Raw genomic sequence first — 24,674 nt, forward strand, 5'->3', positions numbered from 1 at the left:
TGACCCAATTATTCCACTCCTAGGACTTAAATTTAGCTTACTACAGAGACACAGCCACATCAGTGTTTATAGCAGCTCAATTCACAATAGCTATACTGTGGAGCCAACCTAGATGCCCTTCAACATATTAATGGATAAAGAAAATGTGGTATATAATATTACTGAAACTTCAAGAAGAATAAAATTATGGCATTTGCCAGTAAATGGATGGAGCTCTAGTGATTTCACTATCATACTGTGTGAAATATGCCAATACCAAAGACCAAGTGTTTTCTCTGATATGTGGATGCTAATTCACAGTAAGTGGGGAGGGGCTAGGGAAGAATAGAAGTACTTTAGATTAAACAGAGGGGAGTGAAGGGAGGGGAGGGCATAAGGAGGTAAATAGCAGGATGAATCAGGCATTATTACCCTATGTGCATATATGATTACATAACTGGTGTATCTGTACATCATGCACAACTAGAAGAATGACAAGTTATACTCCGTTTGTGTATGATGTGTCAAAATGCATTCTACTGTCATATATAACTAAATAGAACAAATTATGAAAAAACAAAAAGAAAAAAAGTTACAATTTGTGAGACCGTATAGAGTAAGTTCCTAAAACTTCCCTCCATGGTCACCTACTTCTCTCCCCATTTTTGCTTAATCTTAGAAGCATAGACCTCAATATTCATCTTCATCAATGAGAAACTCATTTTCATCCCTGAGAACTTTTATTTATTTTTCCCTTGTCAAGGAGATCCTCACTAATTTTCTAAACCCAAAATCTATTCAAATATTATGTTCAAAAGAACTTATTTAAAATATGTTGCATCTACCATCTATCATGCTGTAATAACTTGGTGATTAAATTACAGCCTTAAATACACCCCTCACACACACACATATTACTTTAAATCTCTCTCTGTTCCAGAGAGGAAAAACAGACTCACTTTACAACCTTATCTCCAGTTTCTTGGACAACACCTAATAATAAATGTCAATCGATATTTTCTGTTTTTTGCTGTAGTTGGCTTATGTATGCAGAGTGATATGAAAGAAGAAAAAATACTTTTTGAGTATTCTTTCCCTTTGAGAAATTTGCATATGATCATCCAACATAAATTTTCCACTCTTTTCTGTCTATCTTCATGGTAATATTTCTAATAGAATAATCTTAGTGGATAATTCATTCTATAGCTCAAATTGATGAATTGAAGTGGAATATACTCCCCTGCCTGAATATCACCAACATTTCAAAGTTATATAATCACGACTAGCAATAGTAATTAGAGCATACCTGTTCCTTTGCCTAATCCAAACACACACTCCCTTTATTGAAAAATATTTGTTCTGTTTTGAGGTGGGTGTTCTAGTTAAGTTTCATTACGGTTGGATACTCCCCTATCCCCAGTACGAGTGCTTTAATTAAAGCTTAAAGCATGTGTGCATCCTTCTCTGTCTCCATCCCCAAGTAAAGAAATACTTTAATCAGTTCTTAACATATGCCTCCAGCTTTAGTGTCAGAAAGCATCTCATCTTCATAGATAACTATCTGCATTTTCTTTGAGCTTAGCCTTTTGTTCTTTTAACTTAAATTTAACTCCAAATATAAATGGGGTTATTCAAGTCCAATAGACCCTAACAATCTTTCCATAAGTTTTACAGGTTATTTACTTCCTAATTACCCTTTAAAATGATCCATACAATTTTATATGCAGTTATTTATTGCTGTTATATGCAGCTGAATAAAGATAGATATAGAGAAAACCAAAATTATATCTGCAAATCATTGCAATAAATTAGATGTTTATTAACAAAAACATTTAAATGATGGTCACTTGATGGCGAGACGGGACAAGTTTCAAATTTTTTACTTCACATGGGATTTAGCATACTGCTTAAAAAAAGAAATCTCCACAAAGCATAATAAAGACATACACATTTGCCAGAGAAACTATGACCCCATCACAAAATAATTTCCAACTTTGATGGTGAGATTTCATTCATTTAGTCTGATAATAAGTGCAAGTCTAGAATAATTTTGGTTTCAAGAAAGAATAGAGAATGATGTTTCTGATCAAGCAAATTCAAGTGGAAATTTTGCCAATTCCTATGTTTTCCTTTATTAGAAATTTACCTTAATACCTTCAGATACTATTGATGGAAATGGAAATGATACTTTGGGAGGGAAATTTAGAAACAAGAATGGTATCATTTAGCATTCTTGTTGAGGTATCCTTATTAGAAACTGATTCTGTCCACCTGAATCAAAGGAGGAATTTTGGGCAGGATACCTCTGAGGTCTTGAACCAGTAGGACATCTAATGGATCAGATGAGGCTACATACATAAGAGCACTGGTGGAAGGACCAGAAGCAGGAATGATACATGTCTTTTAGGAAGTTTGCAATTAAATAAACCAGGTCTGAGCATTTCCCACTTTTTGGATTCACTTCTTCCTCTTCACATTTCAAAGAGATAATGTTTGATTGGCCTACTGTGGATGACATGTCCATTATTCCTCCGAGGCAATGCAGAGCACTCTGGCATTTTTATCAGAATGCATTCTAAAAGGAAAAGGTAGTTTCCCACCAATCAATCATTCATCAAACATGTACACAACAATCACAACAATAAAAACAACAAAGATCCTCCGTTATGGTTACCCAAAATATTTAAAGTAAATGTTCCTTTTGACCCAGATGCCTACCTCAGGGTCAAAACCTGGGGCAATAATCAAAGAACTTTTCATTTCTGTTTAATAGCTAATCTTGTGTGTGTGTGTGTGTGTGTGTGTGTGTTGGGGGGATAACTCCATATTAAGAATTCAGTTAACAATAAAATCAGACTCAGCGTATGGAAATATATTCTACTTTGTGCTTAATGGACAATGTATTTATAAGAAGGTACCATATGAAAATGTACTTTATCAGCCTTTGTTATGAATTTAAATTTGAGCTTTGTGATTCCCTTTGGGGTTGAAGCCAACATAATGGTATAAGAATGAGATAATTATCATTTGAATAATTATATGTCCTTTTTGGAATAGAGGTCATAAGATTTCACCTACTTTTTAGAAAGATGAGACACCCTTAAAATACTAAGAAGCATAGGACTAAAACTCCAGGTTCTATCCTTCATAGTCCCTTATTTTGACTACTTTATTTTCTTTTTTTTCTGTCTACTACTTCCCAATTTTCATGGTTAGGAATGTGAGGGGGGTTCCTGAAAGGACATTGGGAATTAGTGGGAGCAAGCCATATATCCCTTGCTTGCACATTTTTTGTATCGATCATCTTTGTATGTGGTGGAGATGAAAAATGAAATTGATTTAGATAAGGTGGAAACATACAAATAGCAATTTAATATAAAATCTATCTTATTATCTTTTGGTGACAGCAATGGGGAAACAGAAAACAGGATGACATATTTTATTCATTTGCTTATTTATTTACTTATTAATTTATTTTTGAGATACAGTTTCACTATGTGGCTGGTCTTGAACTCCTGGGCTTTCTGCCTCAGATTCCCCTGTGCCAGAACTACATACAGACAGGCACAGCCACTTCCAGCTGGGTGACACGTTTTAGAACATTAATATTATATGGTAGTACAAGTTGGAATCAGAATGTTGAGATGAACACCTTTTAAAATCAATATTGCCTTTATAATTTAAAGCAAATGTAATGTCTAACCTGTCTCATAAAGCTTTACTAACTTTTCTGATTTCTCACTCCTGGAATGACTAGTAATAATTCTCAGTTCAAATCCAATCAATTGATCAACTGGTTAGGAAAGAGTTGGAGCACTTGTCAAAGTTCAGCTGGGACAAGAACCTTGCTGATTAGCAATGGACTAGATTCTAAGTGAGGAAACAATATAATGACCATGAAAAAATGTATTCAAATATTTTTGAAAACCTATATTGATCTGGTAAAACTCCAAATTTCCACATTAACACACCCAGTCAAGTGTGAGTCACTGACAGTACTACACCAACGTTGGACATTAAGTATTAGCAATGTGATGCATAGTTACTATAACCTTGAACATAAGCCAATAGAATGATAGTAGTGATAAGGATGAATTTTGTTCAAATTTCATTACCCAGCCATTTGTAAATAAATTAAACTAGATACTATTGGCTTACAACAAGAAGTTCTAAGTTGGCACAACAGGAAGCATGGAAAAGTTTTGAATGATTACTGAGGATTAAAATGAACTTTTTTCCCTGTCATTTACTCCTCCAATAACAAATACTGTACTTAATTATCTTTAATAATAACCTTTTAAGTGAGGTACTATCTCCATTTACAAATAAGAAAGTAAATTCAAAAGCTCTCTGCTCCAAAATAAGTGAGAGTTGAACCCCAATTGATCTCTGTTATAGCCCATCCCTTTAGTGTTTTCAGGGTTATCCAAAATGACACTGTGACATCATCTACATTCCCTAAAGATTTCCTTGTGAACAAGAGAAGGAAGACACAGCTAGCAGCTGACCAGAGTAATCACGAAATAAGTGCTCATTCAAATATCTGACAAGTGGTCATTCTAATATCTGATAGGTGAGAAAGAACACTTTCAGCAAACAAAACCTTGAAATACCTACTCTCTGAGGGATCCAACATGGCGACGGATGGGGAAGCAGCGCTTTCAGTACCTCCTCAATAACGGGGTCAGAGAGACACATTGATACGCTTAGATTCTACCTGCTGAAAAACTTGTAGCAAAATTCCACTGAAGAGAGACCGGCCGGGAATCAACAGGAGTTTTGGAGGTGACAGTTTGCCCCAGACAAGTGAATCTCCGCCACACAGCACAGAGGTCCGGAACTGCCAGCCGTGGCCCATGCGACCCGGCAACCTTAGGCCGCCCGCTAGCGCGGCAGCCCCACCCCACGTGACCTGGCGACCAGCGACGGTGGCCACCAGCCCGCGCAGTGGCCAACGCGACCCGGCGACCGGAGGCCGCCCACCCACACGTTGGGCCTGCCCACGAGGCGGCCGCTGCCCACGCGACTCGGCGACCAGCCTCCGAGGCGCAGCTCAGCAGGAGCGGCGCAGGGACTCTAGGAAGAGGTCTCTAGCCAAGCCTTCGTGAAATATCTAAACGAGAACTGAAACCAACCAAGATTGGGTCAGACCAGAGACAGACCAGTCCCACCCCTCCCTTTGGCACTCCAGCAAGGAGCCTGGGGCCCGCCATAGCAGAGAGGTGATGTCACCGGAGTTCGGCTGACGGAATTCCTTCCCAGCGGAATCCACTTTAGCAGGTGTGTGACTCCCACCCCCACCAGATACAAGCAGCCGGGAAACCTTGGGAATCTCTCTGGGGGCGTGACTGTAGGGGCCAAGGGACTCCCGATCCCCAACTCCCCCTACCACCAGCGGCGTGGGTGTTACTGTAGGGGCGTAGGGAAGCAGAGAAGACTCTCCACCCCCAATTCCCCTGACGGCCGACAGAGTGGGCGTGACTGTAGGGGCAGAGGGAAGCAGAGGGCACTCCCGATCCCCAACTCCTCCTACCGCCAGCGGAGTGGACTTGAATGTAGGGGCCAAGGGAAGCAGAGGGGATTCCTGATTCCCAACTCCCCTTACCACCAGCGGCGACACCCAAGGTCATAGCTGCCAGTTTCCGGGGGCGTGCCCACCAAAGGGGTCCGGAAAAATTAAACTGTTGGTTCCCAGATCACCGCTCCACAACACTGGGGCTTAGATGAATGACAGAGAGAGTGCTCAGTCGTTCGGGAAATAGGGCATGCGGTGGGGCTGCAAGTGTAACCAGATCCTTGGGGAACTGCCTCCAGTGAACAGGACCTGGCTGGCTGGCAGGAGGAAGGGGGGGAGGGGGCGGAGAAGTGAAACGGCGCTGGACTAACAGGATTGAGAGACTCTCAGGAGCTGCCTTACAGGGATTGCTGTTGACACATAGAGGGCAGAAGCTTGGCTCGGAGGGCACAGCTCTGCCTACTGAAAGAGAAGAAAATAGATCTCTAAGACTTCAAAATTTTTTTTCTTTCTCTTTTTTTTTCTTTTCTCCCTTTTCCTTCTTTCTTTCTTTCCCGTTTCAAGTTCTGTTGTTCTTTCCATTCTCCTCTAATCTATCTATATCTCTCTACTTCTTCCTTTTTAGGAGAACCTTCCTTCCCCTACCCCCCCCAACTTTCATCCCAAGCATTATGTCTTCCATTACGTGTAATTGTCTAAATGCAAATAGGCGCATGTTTCGAGGCTGTCTTTAGGACTCCTAAATATCTAGCTACTACCAAATACCCCGATCCAATCACCTGTTAATATCTCCCTTCAGTAGAGCAATCTTCTAAAGTAGCCAAGACATACTAACCCTCATACCATCATAGCACCTAACCTAAACATAAAGTCCTAAGAACAAAAAACAAATCACTATATGCATAGAGAATCTGGAAGCCTTTTATGAATTGAATGAATCAGCTTTAAAGTACAATAAAGCCCAACATTTCTAGGCATAGTCTCCCACCACAAAGGAGAGACCACAGAGATATACAAAACCAAAACAAATTTATAGGAGAAAACAGAAACACAGCAGTCAAACAGAGCTGGAAAGTAATGTGAACAGCATGAAAAAACAAGGGAAAAAGGATTACAAACAATGCAGGACAACTTAAATCTACAGGAGGACCTAGAGGCATCAGAAAAATGGACAGAGAAAGAATTCAAGGCATACCTGACTCAGATGGAATGGAATCTTAGAGAAGTCATGAGACAGAAAGTCGAAACAATGAAAAAATACTTTGAAAACAAATTGCATAAGCAAATTCAAATTGCAAAGAAGGAACTCTACCAGGAGATAGAGATCCTAAAAAAATCAAACAGTAATCCTAGAAATGCAGGAAACCATAAACCAAATTAAAAACTCAAACAAGAATATTACAAATAGACTAGGTCAAATAGAAGTCAGGACATCAGATAATGAAGACAAAGTTTATCAACTCGAAAAGAATATAGTCAACACAGAAAAGATGTTAAAAAATCATGAGCAATCCATGCAAGAGATATGGGATGTCATAAAAAAACCAAACTTGAGAGTCATTGGGATAGAAGAAGGTATAATGGTTCAAACAAAAGGAATGAACAATCTGTTGAATGAAATAATCTTAGAAAACTTCCCAGATATGAAAGATGGAATGGATTGCCAAATCCTGGAAGCCTACAGGACCCCAAACATACAAAACAGTAATAGACAAACTCCAAGACACATAATTACGAAGATATCCAATATAAAGAACAAGGAGAGAATATTAAAAGCTATGAGAGAAAGGAGGCAGATTACATTTAGGGGTAAACCAATTAAGTTAACGGCTGATTTTTTCATCACAGACTTTGAAAGCAAGAAGATCCTGGAACAACGTATTTCAAATGCTGAAAAATAATGGATTCCAACCAAGAATACTGTATCCAGCAAAATTAAGCTTCAGATTTGACAATGAAATTAAAATATTTCACGATAAACAAAAGTTAAAAGAATTCACAGCCAGAAAACCAGCACTGCAAGGCATTTTGAGCAAAATACTACAAGAAGAGGAATTGAAAAATAGCACCCAAAACTAACAGTGGGAGGTATCTCAGTAAATGGGGAGAAAAATAACCAAAGAGGAAAAACTAGCCAAACTGAAATAAATAAATAAATAAACATGACTGGAAGTACAAACCATATTTCAATAGTAACCTTAAATTTTAATGTCTTAATTTCACCAATCAAGAGACATAGGCTAGTAACCTGGATTAAAAAAAACAGATCCAACAATATGCTGCCTTCAGGAGAATGAATGATATGAAAAGACATATGAATGATAGGAAAAGACATACACAGGCTGAAGGTGAAAGGTTGGGAAAAATCGTACCACTCACATGGCCCTTGGAAGCAAGCAGGAGTGGCCATACTCATATCAAATAAAATCAACTTGAAACCTAAGTTAATCAAAAGGGATAAAGAAGGACACTATATATTGTTAAAAGGAACCATCCACCAACAAGACATAACAATTATCAATAGGTATGCACCAAACAATGGTGCTTCAACGTTCATAAAACAAACTCTCCTCAAGTTCAATTGTCAAATAGACCACAACACAATAATTATGGGTGACTTCAACACACCGCTGTCTCCATTAGACAGATCCTCCAGACAAAAGCTGAATAAAGACACTATAGAACTCAATAACACAATCAATAACCTACATATATAGAATATATCAACCATCATCAAGTGGATACACGTTCTTCTCAGCAGCACATGGATCTTACTCAAAGATAGACCATATATTATGCCATAGGGCAACTCTTAGTAAATATAAAGGTGTGGAGATAATACCATGCACCTTATCTGATCATAATGGAATGAAACTGGAAATCAATGATAAAAGAAGAAAGGAAAAATCCTGCATCACATGGAAAATGAACAATATGTTACTGAATGATCAATGGGTTACAGAGGACATAAAGGAGGAAATCAAAAAATTCTTAGAGATAAACAACAATACAGACACAACATACCGGAATCTATGGGACACAATGAAAGCAGTTTTAAGAGGGAAATTCATTTCCTGGAGTTCATTCCTCAAAAACAGAAAAAACCAACAAATATATGAACTCAAACTTCATCTCAAAACCCTAGAAAAGGAAGAGCAAAACAACAGCAAATGCAGTAGAAGACAAGAAATAATTAAAATCAGAGCGGAAATCAACAAAATTGAAACAAAAAAAAATTGAAAAAATTGATAAAACTAAAAGTTGGTTCTTCGAAAAAATAAATAAGATCGACAGACCCTTAGCCATGCTAATGAAGAGAAGAAGAGAGAGAATTCAAATTACTAACATACGGGATGAAAAAGGCAATATCACAATGGACACTACAGAAATACAGAAGATAATTAGAAAGTATTTTGAAACCCTATAATCCAATAAAATAGAATGTAGTGAAGATGTCGATAAATTTCTTAAGTCATATGATCTGCCCAGATTGAGTCAGGAAGACACACACAATTTAAACAGACCAATAACAAAGGAAGAAATAGAAGAAGCCATCAAAAGACTACCAACCAAGAAAAGCCCTGGACTGGATGGGTATAAAGCGGAGTTTTACAAAACCTTCAAAGAAGAATTAATACCAATACTTTTCAAGCTATTTCAAGAAATAGAAAAAGAAGGAGCTCTTCCAAATTCATTCTATGAGGCCAACATCACCCTGATCCCGAAACCTGACAAAGATTCTTCAAAGAAAGTAAACTACAGACCAATACCTCTAATGAACCTAGATGCAAAAATCCTCAATAAAATCCTGGCGAATCGAATACAAAAGCATATCAAAAAAATTGTGCACCATGATCAAGTAGGATTCATCCCTAGGATGCAAGGCTGGTTCAATATACGGAAATCAATAAATGTTATTCACCACATCAATAGACTTAAAGATAAGAACCATATGATCATCTGGATAGATGCAGAAAAAGCATTCGACAAAGTACAGCATCCCTTTATGTTCAAAACTCTAGAAAAACTAGGGATAACAGGAACTTACCTCAACATTGTAAAAGCTATCTATGCTAAGCTTCAGGCTAGCATCATTCTGAATGGAGAAAAACTGAAGGCATTCCCTCTAAAATCTAGAACAAGACAGGGATGCCCTCTCTCACCACTTCTATTCAATTTAGTTCTTGAAATACTAGCTAGAGCAATTAGACAGACAAAAGAAATTAAAGGCATAAAAATAGGAAAAGAAGAACTTAAATTATCACTATTTGCGGATGGTATGATTCTATATCTAGAAGACCCAAAAGGGTCTACAAAGAAACTGCTAGAGTTAATAAATGAATTCAGCAAAGTGGCAGGATATAAAATCAACACGCATAAATCAAAGGCATTCCTGTATATCAGCAACAAAACTTCTGAAATGGAAATGAGGAAAACCACTCCATTCACAATATTCTCAAAAAAAAAATAAAATAAAATTCTTGGGAATCAACCTAACAAAAGAGGTGAAAGATTTATACAATGAAAACTACAGAACCCTAAAGAGAGAAATAGAAGAAGATCTTAGAAGATGGAAAAATATACCCTGTTCATGGATAGGCAGAACTAACATCATCAAAATGGCGATATTACCCAAAGTTCTCTACAGGTTTAATGCGATGCCAATCAAAATCCCAACGGCATTTCTTGTAGAAATAGATAAATCAATCATGAAATTCATATGGAAAAACAAAAGACCCAGAATAGCAAAAGCAATTCTAAGCAGAAAGTGTGAATCTCGAGGTATAGCGATACCAGATTTCAAACTGTACTACAGAGCAATAGTAACAAAAACAGCATGGTACTGGTACCAAAACAGGCAGGTGGACCAATGGTACAGAATAGAGGACACAGAGACCAATCCACAAAATTACAACTTTCTTATATTTGATAAAGGGGCTAAAAGCATGCAATGGAGGAAGGATAGCATCTTCAACAAATGGTGCTGGGAAAACTGGAAATCCATATGCAACAAAATGAAGCTGAACCCCTTTCTCTCACCATGCACAAAAGTTAACTCAAAATGGATCAAAGAGCTTGATATCAAATCAGAGACTCAGCATCTGATAGAAGAAAAAGTTGGCTCCGATCTACATATTGTGGGGTCGGGCTCCAAATTCCTTAATAGGACGCCCATAGCCCAAGAGTTAATAATAAGAATAAACAAATGGGACTTACTTAAACTAAAAAGTTTTTTCTCAGCAAGAGAAACAATAAGAGAGGTAAATAGGGAGCCTACATCCTGGGAACAAATTTTTACTCCTCACACTTCAGATAGAGCCCTAATATCCAGAATATACAAAGAACTCAAAAAATTAAACAATAAGATAACAAATAACCCAATCAACAAATGGGCCAAGGACCTGAACAGACACTTCTCAGAGGAGGACATACCATCAATCAACAAGTACATGAAAAAATGCTCACCATCTCTAGCTGTCAGAGAAATGCAAATCAAAACCACCCTAAGATACCATCTCACTCCAGTAAGATTGGCAGCCATTATGAAGTCAAACAACAATAAGTGCTGGCGAGGAAGTGGGGAAAAGGGTACACTTGTACATTGCTGGTGGGACTGCATATTGGTGAGGCCAATTTGGAAAGCAGTATGGAGATTCCTGGGAAAGCTGGGAATGGAACCACCATTTGACCCAGCTATCACCCTTCTTGGACTATTCCCTGAGGACCTTAAAAGAGCGTACTATAGGGATACTGCCACATCAATGATCATAGCAGCACAATTCACAATAGCTAGACTGTGGAACCAACCCAGATGCCCTTCAATGGATGAATGGATAAAAAAAAAAAAAATGTGGCATTTATACACAATGGAGTATTACACAGCACTAAAAAATGACAAAATCATGGAATTTGCAGGGAAATGGATGGCATTAGAGCAGATTATGCTAAGTGAACTAGCTAATCCTTAAAAAACAAATGCCAAATGTCTTCTTTGATATAAGGAGAGCAACTAAGAACAAAGCAGGGAGGAAGAGCATGAGGAAAAGGTTAACATTAAACAGAGACGAGTGGTGGGAGGGAAAGGGAGAGAGAAGGGAAATTGTATGGAAATGGAAGGAGACCCTCAGGGTTATACAAAATTACATATAAGAGGTTGTGAGAGGAAAGGGGGGGGAAACAAGGGAGAGAATTGAACAACAGCAGATGGGGTAGAGAGGGAAGATGGGAAGGGAGGGGAGGGGGCATAGTAGGGGATAGGAAAGGTAGCAGAATACAACAGTCACTAATATGGCATTATGTAAAAATGTGGATGTGTAACTGATGTGATTCTGCAATTTGTATTTGGGGTAAAAATGGGAGTTCATAACCCACTTGAATCAAATGTATGAAAGATGATATGTCATGAGCTTTGTAATGTTTTGAACAACCAATAAAAAAAAAAAGAAATACCTACTGTCCATTGTGCTAATTAAAAAAAAAATCGTATTAAGCTCCTCATTTTATTGTTATTACAGAGGTCACACTCATATACAAAAGTGGCGAAATGAAAAATACTTCAGAATATTGGATGGGAAGCCACCTCCTGGGTTTCATATCTTTGGCTATAATACCTTCAAAATGTTTGACATAGGGGACATTATATAGGTCCTCTGTTCTTTAGTGTCTGTGCTGAAAAATGCAGATAAAATGATTCCCCATTAAAATATGAAAAGTCCTTTACTATACCCAGTGCATAGAAAAAAAATTCCTGAATTGTTAATTATCATTGTTACAATAATACTCTTATTCCAATTCCAGCCAAAGTAATAATAATTAAGACCTTTTTAGTATTTCAGTGGCTCACTTTAAACTCCTCTACCAGGAGCACTTACATATGATTGAGACCTTAACATTGAAAGCTTTCCTTTCCCACATGAAGTTCCAAGGATATGGTGAGAAGCACAACAGGTGCTTCTGTGCCCTCATGAATATTGCAGTCTCTCAGGGAATACAGAAGGTGAGATAAACTTATAATTTGGAGTATTATGAATACTTTTGGATGTGGAAAATGTCATGGTGATAGAGAGAATAATGGGGGTTCTGGGGTCAGGCAAAGCTCCTCGAGGAAGTGGTGTTTCAGTTGAAACCTGCATGAGGGAGAAACTATGCAAGGAGAAGTTATTCAGACACAAGAAAAGCCCTGGCAGGTAGAGAGAATACCAGCTAGGCATTCATTAAGGCTTGACTGTAGATTAGAAGGGAAGGGGAAGAGAATAGAGCAAAGAAGCCAACCAAAGGCAACGTCTTATTTTTCCATCTCAGGACAATTATATTTTAAGGACCATGGAAAGTCACAGAAGGTTTTAAGCAAATGAATGACAGTCATGTTGTTACCCATAAAAAGCTTGAATTTAGCTTAGGTCAAGTATTACAGACACAAGAACTACAAAGGGATTTAAGTGTTTATTAGATTTTTTTCTTAAGACAGGCTGTTATAACAAAAATATCATATAGACTGGGTGGGTATCTTATGAACAACAGAAGTTTACTTCTTATGGTAGTGGAGGCTAGAATTTCAAGATCATCATTCCATCCTCAACATGTTCAGTGAGGTGCCCTCTTCCTGGTCGAAAACTGCCGTCTTCTCCTTCTATCCTCACATGGAAGAGAGCAGAGAAGGGAGGCAAAGTCTCTCATAGTCTCATGAGGGCACTAATCCCATCTAGGAGGTCTTTACTCTCAAGACCTCAACTAAGGGCTGGGGTTGTAGCTGAGTGGCAGAGCGCTTGCCTAGCATGTGTGAGGCCCTGGGTTCAATCCTCAGCACCACATAAAAATAAATAAGTAAAACAAAGGTATTGTGTCTATTTACACCTGAAAATAATTTTTTTAAATGTAGATGTGTCTAGAAGGGGAATATCTAACCCTTTCTGTAAACAATTTTAAAATTCTAAAGTATTTTTTTAAAAAAAGTCCTCAACTAAGCTTAATTACCTCACAAAGACCCTATTTTTTAACACCACCACATGGAAGAGCTACTGTTTCAATGCATGAATTTTGGGGGACACACATATTCAGGACAAATCAATTCTTTTTTAAAAAACACTAATAGAAAATTTAATTGGATAAGGCTCAGAATGTCCCAGAATTTTCTTTCACCATCCATGTGCCCCAAACCGGAAGGCTTTCTAGCATAATAGCTACTTTTCCCATTTACAAAGCATTTCCATTTGCAAAACTCCTCCTTTCTTTCAAATTTTAAAATTCACCACAGGGCATGGAAGCACATGCTTATAATTCAACAACTCAGGAGACTGGAGCAGTCAGATCAGAAGTTCAAGGCCATTCTGGGCAACTGAATGAGACCCTGTTGCTAAAACAAGCAAACAAAGAGCCAAAGAGCTGGGGATGCCTCTCAGTAGTAGAGTACTCCTGGATTTAATCCCCAATACTGTAAACAAAACCAAACAAAAAAAATGCTGATTTTTTCTCTCTCACCTCTCTCTTTATTTCACTCTTCCTTTACAAGATAAACTTACAAATGCACATTCCAGATCCCCTTTCATAGAAGGTTTTGCTCCTGAATTGAGGGGAGTGTGGTCAGCAGGTAGTCTTCAACTGTCAGCTCATTCAGAAGGCCTGCCTCAGCTGCAGAGAACCACCTCATTCCAGGTCTTGTCTTTCTCAAGACAGCCCGTATTTGGTGACTGAGAGGCATGGTATATATACTGAGCCATTTCGGCCAAAGTCAGGGAGTCTTGTCCATCCATCTACACCCAGAGAACCTCATAGGTTGGCCAAGGTTTTGCCAGACCTCCATGGAAACATTTTCTATTTCTCTGTTTACCCAATCTTGCTTTTGGCCCTAATAAACCTCTTACATCCCACACTACATCTGTGCACAATGCATTTCCAGAGAAACCAGTAATACCTTACTTTCCACGTCTATTTTGTTCTTCAGAAGAGACCTCTGCCAATTCAGATATGATTGCATTTACTTCCCAAACTGAACTTAACTGTATTTCTATACTCTGCACATTACTCTCGTCAAAATGAAGGAAGTCAAGGCTTGTGGCTTGAGTGACAACAAAAATATCCTCTCCCCTAAGTTCAGGGAGCAATATGAGCAAGGAATGAGGCTATGACATGACGTATATTAATTTTAGGTACATGTCACTCTTTGGATCTCTGGATTACCTTTTCCATGAGGCTTCTGCCACCATCAATAGGATTTCTGATGCTAGGAGAAAGACATCAAATCTGACGTTTTGTGTCAATGGTGTCTTTCTGATGTCTGCCCTTGAAGGCAAATCTCTTGGCCTCCTGATTCTTACATATTTGTGATGAACCATAAAATAGTAGAAAGATAAAAATAGTAGAAATAGATGAGAAAGAAGGGGAAAGAACTCTGCGAGATCCTCCAGGTAGTCAAGAGTGGAGGATGGGGTGGAAGATTCTTATTTGTTGGGTTTTTGGTTTGGGGATGGCAGTGGTCCATGAAATGAACAGGGAGTGTCAAGTATGACAGAGGGGGAAGAAGACTAGGAGACTTGAAAAATATTTGGAGGAGTTGTGAACTTGATCTTCTTTTTTGTGTGTTGAGACTAAAAAAAATTAAAGTTAATTTTTAAATTTTTTAAAACTATGACAGTAATTTCCAAAAGAATAACCTGGAGGCAGAGGCTATCTGTACAAGGAATACCTGGAGATCTTTAAACCTGATTCTGTGGTCCTACCTCTAGAGTTTCTAATCAGGTTTGGAGATGGTTTCACAGTATATTTTTTAAAAAATAAGTAGCCCAAGAGCTCCATGGACTCTATTTATGTGAAACATTGGCTGAGTCTAGAAATCAGTCTTCTGAGAAAGTTGGATCCTGAGGATCACAATTAAGGTTTTTCCAGGGTTTATACATAAATGTATGGTTTTCATAGAATACCTTTCCAGACCCTAAACTTCTGGATGTACATTTTTCTAAACATGATCTTGTTGAAAATGTCTGTTGTCGCCCTGTTCCCTGTAAATAGTCCCTTATCGAAACTGTGTTTTTCTCACTTTCTAAAGGAAGAATACTATTTATCCTGCATGTAATGAATGTTTGCAGGTTGCACTGCCCTTAGGCATAAATCATCCAGGCACTAAAAACGGGACAATGCCTGAGTTCATAGTTGTTAAGGAGACTCAAGACAATAAAAAGTTGGTAAGCACCGAGAAATGCTGAAGTTTTACTCCTTCACAAAATTGTGGCAAAGCTCCTGATGTTAGTTCTTTCTCTCCATCAGATTCTCTACCTATCTCTCTTTCCATCCATCCATTAGTCAGAACCAGTTGGGTTTCTTCAGAGAAGACAGATACTCAAAAGGATCCATCTATTTAGATAGATAGATAGATAGATAGATAGATAGATCTTACAGATAGATATAGATATACCTGTGTAGATATAGTTGGCTTACATGATTATGAAAGCTGAGAAGTCCTGCAATCTTCTCTCTGCAAGCTGGAGACCCTAGAAAACCTTTGCTATAATTCTTCCAGGAGAAGGAACGTAGGCCCAAATGAGAAGTCCTAGCTCAAACAAACAGGTAGAAAGAAAAATGGGTGAATGTCTCCTTCCTTTGTATTCTATTCTATTTAATCCCTCCACAATTTGGATGTGTCTAACCACATTGGGGAGGGCAATGGAAATCTCATCTGGAAACATAATTGCTGACAAACTCAGAAATAATGTTCAATGTGAGCACTGCCTGGCCCAGTCAAGTTGACACGCAAAATTAACTATTACCAGTAAAATATCCAGAGCCAAAATTTTAATTAAACATGTTAATGAAAGCCAATATACTGTAAACAACCACAAAACTTACTATGAAAATATTAATTTTGTAGTAAAAATCTCACCTTGCAATTTAAAATACATATGGATTTAAACAATTTTAAAATATTTTTAGAACATATAGGAAATTATATGTTTGCATCCCTGCACGTGCGCGCACACACACACACACATACACACACTTATCAGTAGTAACAAATTTCTTCTATCACAAAAAAGTCCTTGTAAAACACTCCAGATTATCAGAAACCTCTGCTCTATTAAATCCTTTGGGGGCCTTAGTGTTTTGAATCTGGCTTTGTTTCACCAATCCCTATGGCTATGTCCTCATTTGCCAAATCCAGCGGGGTACTCAGTATATGCAGAGGAAGAATGGGCTCATTATCTACAGGCTCTGTTCTGATCATGTTCTCTCATATTCCACTGGAAAATATTTGGCCATATTTAATTGCAAGGATACCTGGGAAATGTAGTTCTAACTCTGATTGCTACATTCCCAGCTATCCATGCAAGTCAATGGAAAAGAAGACCTAATTTCAGAAATACCATGTAGTTTTGCCACCCAGGTATATTTTATTAATTTATCTTCATGGGCTCATCATTGCCTAACTAGTGTATCATTGACACATTGATGAAGTCTGATTATTAGTGTTTTATTTACCTGTTTTGTAGTATGATATATAATTTTCTGTTTTTCATACAATACTTGTCTACTTTTCATATAAAGAATATTATTAGATGTGTGAGCTATAATGTTCCTTTATTTGTATTTGAAAAAATAAAAGATGATTTAAAAAATACAAATATGATCTATTGAGTTTGATGAAACAAGTAGAAAATCTCTGGGCATAGGATGATTTTTTTAATTAATTGAGAAAAATTTAAACAAATTATCCCATTGCTTTAATAATAATATTTTTTTTCTATTGTGGTAGCTCAATTTTTCTGAAATAAGTTTTGATAAATTATGACTTTCCTAGGACACTTGATACTTTGTGAAAACTTTCAAGCATAATGGAATGACATGAAATACTGATCATATTTGCTTGTGATTTTTAAGATTATGTTCTTGTTTTAACAGAAGCCCTGCAGCTATTCTAGTCTGTAGTGCAAGTTGATCTTTCCTTTTGCCTGTATGACCCAGTGAATATAATGATGGTAGAAATGTTAATGGCAGTTGCAGATGCTCTATTGATCCTATGGTAAATTCCAATAAGAAAACACAGTGCAGATCCATCAGCATTAAAGAAAAGCCATGATTTATCCTACAAATATGTTTTGCAAAGCAGCTCCTGGTTGGCCACTGGATTTTGGTATTGTGAACTTCTAACTGTGGAATATCAAGTAATTTTACAATCTGGGATGCCTATCAGAATTGGGAAATCATAAAATAGAGATTGACAGCAGCACTTTATCATCCAGCTGAAGCAATACTTTCAAATGGGGTTTGATCATGTCTTTAAGTAATTTGTAGGTTGCATGGGTCTGTGGCTCAGATGAACTTGCCAACAGGGATCTAGTTTAATATCTATAAATGAGTGACACTCAAAAGACGCCTGGGAAATAGGAGGCCAGATACCATAGGGACAGATAGAGAGAATTCGAGGCATTTTTCCTGTGAATCACCCTCTTTAGTGCTATAGGCAGTTGAGCTCATTCATGAAGTTTCATTTCTGTAGGAATCCTGTAGAAATACTTTAATGAGAAATACTCATGTGTATTCAACATAATGTAGATGACCTTAGGAGTTGATAGTTTATATTTTTACTGTTGTGTCCATTAGCACAGGTACCTGTGTCCAAAATAATGCACTGATGAAGTTACAACAGTTTAGAATAAGGTATGTTAATGATTTTCTAAATTAGGGGTGTTTAATATATACTCTCTAGCATGGCTATGATTTCTGCTGTAGTTAGAATGAGGTATTGGGGATTGCATTAACATTTGAATATCTTTTTAGGGGGCTCCAGTCATGGTCTGCAGATACTGCCAGAGAGTCCATTGACTTCAGGCTATTCTGAGTTGACTGAAGTGATCTCAGGCAAGTTAGAAGAACAATGTTTTGAGAAGAGCTGAGTGGCTTTGAGCTTACAATGGTGCCACCATGGGGCCTGAGGAGTAGTTGGAGTATATGGTTGGTCCCTGAATCCCAGGAATGCTGGCAGCAAGGAAAACTGAACACTGCACTCCTTTTATCTGTGACACATGGGATCCATAGCTCATAAGGAATATTTTTGAAATTGTTTTCCTAGACAATATCTACTAGTTCTTGAACTGGGTGTGACATATCTCTGAGCAGAGGTCAGCCTCATTGGAGGGCCCATAAACATGTAGCACAAAGAAAGCTGCTGCCAGGGAAAACAAAGAATGATGCAAATATAGAGAGGAAAGTAAAGAAGTGTTGGGAATGCCAATGTGATAGTAATGAGAAACAGAGATAGGGTGCAAAGCTGCTAACGACTCTCCAGTTCTAATCCTAGCCATTGTAAGATACAGCACCATTTGCTTTCCGTGCACTAACACTTGTTTTCCTTCCAATGAATGTCTCCCTTTTATATGAGGCACTGGGGCTTGAACTCAGGGCCTGGTCCATGCTAGGTGAGCACTCTACCATGAGCTACATCCCCAGCATAAAATGCCCCTATTTTTTTTAACATAAGTAAATTTGAATAGGTATCTCACACTACCTTAAACACATTCCAAATAACCAAGACATGGTCATTTTAAGTCTTTGAAAGACAAATAATAAAGCATCCTTCAAACCACTGCTGGAATCCCAGATCAACAGCATACACCTTATTAATCTCACTAATTAGGGTGCTGGAACAAGAGCTAGTCCAACCTCTTTATTTTATAGCTAAGAGAACTCCCTGTATGGTCAGATTTTATGCAGTTCAATCAAAGTCTCCAAAAGGAACATTATAGATCCACATGAAAGAAAATAATTCAAATCTTCATAGAAAATAGTTTGAAATAGTAATCATGGCTTAGGGCATTAGTTCATAATCAATGGATGATTTAGATTTGGGAAGATGTTTCCTCAAATACACTTGCACTTCTCACATGCTGTCTCAGCGATTTAGGTATCTTATTATGTGCTTGTATACATTCATCAGACAGGAGCCTACATTAACACTCACCTAGTGAATCCAAAATTAGGTTGCCACAGTAACAGGGCCCATTCTCCTCTAAGTCTGCACTCTTAACTAACTTATTTGAATATGATGTTTTTTTTTTCTTTGATGCTAAAACACTATGACAGATTGTTGTGAAATTCCTATGTATATTATTCGATAATCTTTCACTTTTCTTTAAGAATTATTTCCCAGGCTATATCCTATGCTATGCATTAATATGTCCCCAAATCCTCCTGTTCATTTGGAAAATGTTACAAATTTTTGTTTGATTTTAGTATAGGCTGACATAAGTCATTTTATGCTTTAAAGCTCCTTGCTTAGGCATTTTATAGAAAACTTGGAAGGAGAATCAAAAAAGGTTCTGAGGATGTAGCTTCACTTTTCATTTATATCTAAGAAAATGTTCTAATATTTATGATTTTCCTCTAAGCGCCGAGTGGGCACAGAATATGTTGACATTCTTTGACTCATCCAGAGTAATTAGAAAGCTACCTCAATGTGTATTTACTAAAACTGGACATGCAACATTCTAAGGTAGAATCTATGAATGTCCACAATCTTTCAATCCCAAATGTCTCTTTTCACTGCTTGCTCTAGTGACTTAACATATCTGCTATGAGCTGGACTCCTTGGAAAGATGTCAGGTTTCAAGGAAGACAACGACATAAAAAAAATCCAACGTGAAACTTAATCTATTTCCAGTTATTATTAGCATAATAATTACACTCTACTATTTTCTGGATGTTAGAATGGAGGTGGATTAACGACTTCAACTTGGTGGGTCCATGGCCCACCACATTTTATTGGTGAGGAGAATAAGGTTTAGAGAGGATGGAACAACTTATCTGAAGACACACAATGATAAACTATTCAAACCCAGCTGTGCTGGATGTCTTTCATTAGTGACAGTATTTCTAGTTACAAGATAAAAATCAGATTCACTTTCAACCCCAGATCCAGGACAAGTAGAACTTAGAAACAAAAGTCCTAGGGTCACAAATCTAATGAAGCACTCACCCTGAAGTCCACTGTCTTTCCACCCTGCTCTCTGCTCCAGGTCAACCTGAATAAACCACATCAGAGTGGTTGACTTCCCTTTGGTTTGGGCTTTTCTTCTATATCTCAGGTTGAAACCCGAGAAAAGTAGAACAGAGACTTGCTTTCAAAGTAGCTTTAGACTCTTTCCTTTATGAATTTACTCAGTCTGCATCATATTCAATACATAAGAATCACAGAATAAAGTCTGTTTCATTTATGAGACCTGGGTAATACATATGTTTAAAAGCCAATATCCGCAATCTACAAAAACAAAAATCTCTGGTGATATGTCTCAAATAATATATAAAGATCATTAATATTGGTTTTAGAAATTCAACATTTACTTGGTAATTATTTCCTCAAAGTGCAAATGGATTTTTATTTGCTTAATATAAAACCCCAAATCCTAAAGTAACATAAAGTCTTGCATCACTTCACTCCTTCCTGCCAGTTGAGACTCTTTCCTGTCATTTAATCTCTGCCTTCCATCCAAAGCATAATGGACTCCTCAGTATTCTCAGGATTGCCAAGGGCTTTGTCCACAAAACCTCTGCCTGGAATTCTCTTCTCTAATCTCTATTCAGGTAGCCTTACCTATTATCTTAATAGTTTTTGAGAGATTAAATGAAAGAATAACAGTGAAGTGTTAGTTATGGCCATATAATAACATTTGATAAATTACTTAGCTATTATTAATTGCTATGTGTGGGTGATTTCAAGATTAAGAAGATAATCAAGTTGCCCAGAAAGATTCTATATGCTATTGAAGGAAAGAGGTATGAAATGTTGAGTTAATTGCTATTTTATAGGTTCTAGTAATTGTTATTATATTATTAGGGGAAAATTGCATCATTTTTTGCATTCCCTGGGGGATATTTTCTACCAAATAGAGGAGAGAACTTATCTTGTATTTGCAAACTCTGCCTTATTTCTACTGTGTTTAACTAAAAGAAGATGAAATAGAAAGAGAGGATATATCTTGAGAATTCTATCAGAAACCATGTCTCTTAAAAGTAATTCCAACTATATCCAGCTGAAAAACATGTATAGGAAGATAGAGAGAATGTGGGGTAGGTCCTGTCCAGGGAACTTTGCTGTTATTCTCAGGTGCTCCTGTACTCTTATTTTCCAGATGGAAAAAAAAAACTGAGGACATCTCTCTTGAAGACTTCTAACCTTCTTCTAAAAGACCACAATAAGATGTTCTATATGAACCCACAGAAAAATAACTCAAAACAGCTGATCCCCTCCAGGTCTCAGGGGTGTGAACATAGATAGACTTTGCAAAGTAGAAGATTAGGGAAGAGGAGAAACTCAAGAACCATCTGTCTTCCAAAGGACTAAGCAAAAAAATTAATATCAAGACATACAGAGCTGGGGATGTGGCTCAAGCGGTAGTGCGCTCGCCTGGCATGCGCGGGGCGCTGGGTTTGATCCTCAGCACCACATAAAAATAAAATAAAGATGTTGTATCCACCGAAAACTAAAAAATAAATATTAAAAATTCTCTCTCTCCCTAAAAAATAAATAAATAAAAAAATAATAAAAAAAAGACATACAACCTCAGTCTTGTCTTTTTCTTTTCTTTTTTGGATTCATTATCCAAATGCTGCTTTTAAATTTGGAGGTAAAAAATGATTTATCTCATTCTTCTAAGTGCTTCTAAAAACTTACTCAGAGAACAAACAGGACCAATTGTACCTACCCGATCTGACTTGGCGTTTTGTCTTTGTGGCGTTGTACTGATCTTCCTGGGTAGCTGTACTCTGCAAACTCTAAGCTAACTCTTTACTGTAAATAAATCTTTTGCGTTCTGAATATGCATCAAACTTGTAATATTCAGAAACATTAGGCATAGGGAAATGAATTAGTCAAAGTGATCTGCAGTTCTCTGAGTGATCCTTCTGTTTATTGAACACACTGCTGCTTTGCTTTTTTTTTTTTTTTTTCTCCCCATCAAGTCCCTGCCATTGGCTGGGATGACACCAACACACAGGACAACTATACAACATGCTTGCTTCTCAGTTCCATCACTTCCTCCTCTCAAATGATATTTCCAAAACTTCCTCCACGATTCCTGTTCATCATATGCCATGGATTTTATGATTCCTAAAACTATCTGCATTCTAAATAATTAGTTCTAATAGCCTAATTTAGCTCTTTTCAGACTGAGTATTCTATTGTTGCACTTACAATCCTGTGGCATCTCTATACTTTTTATATGCCACCTTTCTCTCAATCACTTTTTACTCTCCAAATCCCCTCCACTTTTAGTTGGGATTTTAAATTCTCTATAACCAATAACATCATTTCTATTATACCTCTGTACTTTCATCAACAATGGAAAAAAGCCAAGGAAATCAAAGAAAGAAAGAAATGAGCAACTTTCCTTTCAAAAATCTAGCCTGGTACTATGGACTAAATATACACCCATCCAAGCTAAATCCAAATGTGACTATGTATGAAGAAAGAACTTTTATGAGATAATTAAGTTTAAGTGAAACCATAGAGTGGAGTTGAATTCTAATAAGATTGAGAACCTTAATTTATAAAATTAGGGATGAGGAAAGGGGAAAGAGAGAGAGAGAGAGAGAGAGAGAGAGAGAGAGAGAGAGAGAGAGAGAGAGAGAGAGAGAGGATTGATTTTTCCATGGGCATTTACTGAGGAAGGCTCGTGCAAGCGAATTCTCAAATTCAATGGCCCCCCCTCTCTGTTGGATTTGTTGCATAACTGGCTTGAATGAATTCAGTCTGTGTTTGAAGCTCTTTTCTGCTTGGAATCTGAACATAGATACATGATTATGGCGCAGTAGCATCTTTATGCAAGCAGAAGTTTGAAAAAGATCACATATTTTTGTTGTTGTAGTTGCTTCTATATTCATCTGCTCTGTCTGCAAAAACAAATAACATAGACTGACTGTACTAAAGAAGAAAACACTTTTTTTTTGACAGTTCTAGAGACTGGAAATCCAACACTTGGGTGCCAAGACAGTCAGATTCCTACTGGGGGCCTTTTCTTATGTTGCCAGTGGCTCCTTTCTCACTGTGTCCTCACCTTACAGAGAGAGCTCTCTGGTCTCCCTTCCTAATTAGGACACCTATCCTGGAACAGGACCCATCCTAGACCTCACTTAATCTCAGTTCCACAAAAGACCTATCTTCAAACACAGTCACATTGGTAGTTAGGGCTTTAAGGTATGAATTTAGGGGTGACACAAGTAATCTGTCCATAATGGTTTCTTCTCCTGGAATACTGTATGTCTGTTAGAAATAGTGTGCCATGCTGATTGAGGGGAAATTAACAACCTCAGTTGTAGTCATTATGGATCAACCAGACCTTAACTGACCTGGCCACTGACCAGACACAAGAAGAAGCCCAGACAAGATCAGCAGAACTGCACTGTCTTGTAGTCAGAAATTCTTGAAATAATAAATGGTTGTCATTTTATGCTCCTAAAATTTAAAATGGTTTGTTACTCAGCAATAGCTAACTGATAACACACCATTACAGTCCAAATGTTATATTCCCATTTACATAGAGAAACAGAGACCGCTGGACAAGAATTTCCTTTATGCTGCCTATTTAACAATTACTAAAAATATATCTCGGATCTACCCTCAACTTCTTTTTCTATATAAAGAAAAAAAAAGTTGTCTTTTCTTCTACCTAAAGCCAGTTGTTTCATCTGCACTCTGGACTCTGTATCTTCCTGTTTCCTTTACCCGCCACTCACTTAACTGGGTTTTCATCTCCTGTCAGTAAGTGACAGTAGCTTGTAGGAAGATCACTGAAACTTCTCAGAATTTAGTAAAGTAGAAAATTCCCATCTACATAACAATACTTTTCTCTGACTTCAAAATACCATTCTTCAATCCTTCTTCCTTGCTATTTTTTTCAGATTTTTCCTTGGATGTTCTTTCATTTGGATTTGAGATATTACTATTTCTCAGTGATTAGTATTAAAAATTCTACTTGAATTCCTCAGTCCAGATGCTTCTTGATTTACAACAGGAATACATCTCAATAAGCCCTTTCTAAATTGAAAAAAGTTGAGCACACTTTTAGTACACCCACCCTATTAAACATCCTAACTTAGCCTAGCCTACCTAAAATATGCACAGAACACTAGTATTAGCCTACGGTTGGGAAAAATCTAACACAAATCCTGTTTTATAATAGACTCTTGAATATTTCAT

The sequence above is a fragment of the Marmota monax genome, unplaced genomic scaffold, assembly GCF_021218885.2.
Source record: "Marmota monax isolate L192 unplaced genomic scaffold, Marmota_monax_Labrador192_F-V1.1 WCK01_AAM20220418_F8-fsc00246, whole genome shotgun sequence".
Taxonomy (NCBI): domain Eukaryota; kingdom Metazoa; phylum Chordata; class Mammalia; order Rodentia; family Sciuridae; genus Marmota; species Marmota monax.